This window comes from Eimeria mitis, genomic scaffold (assembly GCF_000499745.2).
Source record: "Eimeria mitis Houghton genomic scaffold, Emh_scaff2193, whole genome shotgun sequence".
In the NCBI taxonomy this organism is placed as follows: Eukaryota; Apicomplexa; class Conoidasida; order Eucoccidiorida; family Eimeriidae; genus Eimeria; species Eimeria mitis.
The window spans coordinates 1-2,418 of NW_013570520.1; positions in this window are offsets into that span (position 1 = coordinate 1).

Sequence of the window (2,418 nt, forward strand, 5' to 3'; positions counted from 1 at the left end):
GTTTAGAACATTGATTCAACCCTGGTAGATTGCGACTATTAATCCAAATTCGGTCGCCCGGTTTATATTGGACATCGCGTCTTCTGGCATCCGCATAATACTTCTGTTGCCACTTAGCTCTCATTATGTGACCTTGCACCCTGTCACATAACTGTTGAAATACCTTCGTCATTGGAGGTGTAATCGTAGGCGCAAGATCACCAACAATATCTATATCCGCGGCAGTCACTGGATTTTGCCCTATCATAACCTCAAAAGGGCTGAGCTCCGTCGAAGAATGGGAGGTTGTATTGTAAGCAAGTTCCAATGCCGGCAACAATCGTTCCCACTCGCTCTCATCAGTCTGCACATAAGTTCTAAGCATCTGTTCTAATGTGCGGTTGAGTCTCTCAGTCTGCCCGTCTGTTTGCGGGTGATAAGAAGACGACATCGCCCGTTTTATATGAAATCGCTGACATAAAAGTTGCCACAACTGAGACTGAAACCGCTGATCCCGATCTGAGATCAAGACATCGGGAAACCCATGATACCGAACTAAGCGATCCGCCAAAATTTCAATAACATCCGCCGTAGTTGCCGACTTTTTTGTTGGAATAAAATGAGCCATCTTACTAAGTGAATCGACAAGTACGAGGACAGTATCGTGTCCCCGCGGAGTGAGAGGTAAATCTGTAATAAAATCTAAACTAACATGGCTCCATCGTCGAGAAGGAATGAGCAAAGGTTGCAGTAGCCCCGCCGGCTTCTGGGAAATCGTTTTCGACGCTCTGCACTGCACACACGACTCGACATACGCTACTGTATATGCTTTCATTCCAGGCCAGTAGTAGAACTTACTGAGTGAAAGGAAGGTTTTCCGCACGCCTCGATGCCCTGCAGTGACATGGTCGTGATGACAATATAGTATATACGAGAGAAACTCTGGTAAAGTCGGGGGACAAATTCGCCATAAGCCATTAATACAAACATACAAATAAGGATGTCTAAACTTAAATGTATACCGACGACCCTGCAACTGATGCATGAACTCTTCTTGCCCTTTACACATTGCTTCTGCCACAATATCTCTGAACTGCGAGCAACGGTCGGAAGCTTCCCTCCAACGTTGTGCCGACAAATGCTCAGGTGCCGAAGGCGTCTCTGCCCGGATCTCAGCACTCTTGAATGAGGTTTGCTGAGCATCGGATGACGGAACTGCCGAATTTAAAGTGTCGTCTGTTAAATCTCGCGAACTGGATGCAGCCTGCACAGAGTCGTCAACACTCTCTGCCGAAACTCTCGAAGAAGGTTGGGACTCCGTTCCATCTCTCCGTTGACTGCTTGAAGCCGACCTCCTCCCCATCATCGCCCGAAAGTCTGTAGGAGGTACCGACCCAGTTGTTAACCGCGTAGAATATCTGGGATGCACACCCGCTCCCGCTGGCTGTTGAATAAGAGAAGCTAAAAGCTTAGCAGGTCTTAGCGATTCGTCGTTTACATGCCGTGGATGCCTAGACATCGCATCCGCTACCTTGTTTCTTGCTCCTTGTAAATAGGTAATCGTAAGATTCGGGAACTCCGCCAAGAAATCCAACCATCGCGCTGTTCGACCCCGCAACGGCTTCTGAGAATTAATACGTTGAAGGAAGGTAAGCGCCTGATGATCCGTATAAACCGTAACCTCTGCGACCCTAAGTAGATGCTGCCACTTGTCTAATGCCGTTATAAGAGCCAACAATTCCTGATCGTATATAGAATATTTCTGTTGAGCGGGAGTCATGACCTGACTCATGAAACCAACAGGCCTTTCCTCTTGTTCAAGTACTGCACCAATAGCATAACCCGACGCGTCTGTATAAAGTGTAAAAGGCTTATTAGAATCCGGCACTTGTAAGATCGTAAATTCTGCAAGACGCTGCTTTAATTGTCGTACTGCATTTCGGTGTTCTTCCGTCCAAACGAAGGGCACATTTTTACGCGTGAGTTCCACTAAGGGTCGCGCGAGATCTGCATATCTCGGCCCCATGAACATTCTGCAATAATTAACCGTGCCCAGAAATTGTCGCACCTGTGTCTCGTTAGTAAGGTCTTCTGGCCATAGATTGATCGCTTCCACTTTGTCTGCTGCAGGTTTAATTCCGTCAATACCTATCGTATAACCGAGATAGGTTAACTCCCGTTGAGCAAATTTACATCTAATCAACTTCGGGTAAAATTGATTCGTAAGGAATATTTCGAAGACTTGCTGTAACACTTGAAGGTGCGCTTCCAAAGTTTTACTATAGATTAATACATCATCAATATATGCAATCACTCCATGCCCTAACAAAGGTTGCAAATACGCATTTATATTAGCTTGAAAAGTAGCCGGTGCCCCTTTTAGACCGAATGGCATAACCTTATATTCGAACAATCCTTGTATTGATCTGAATGCAGTCT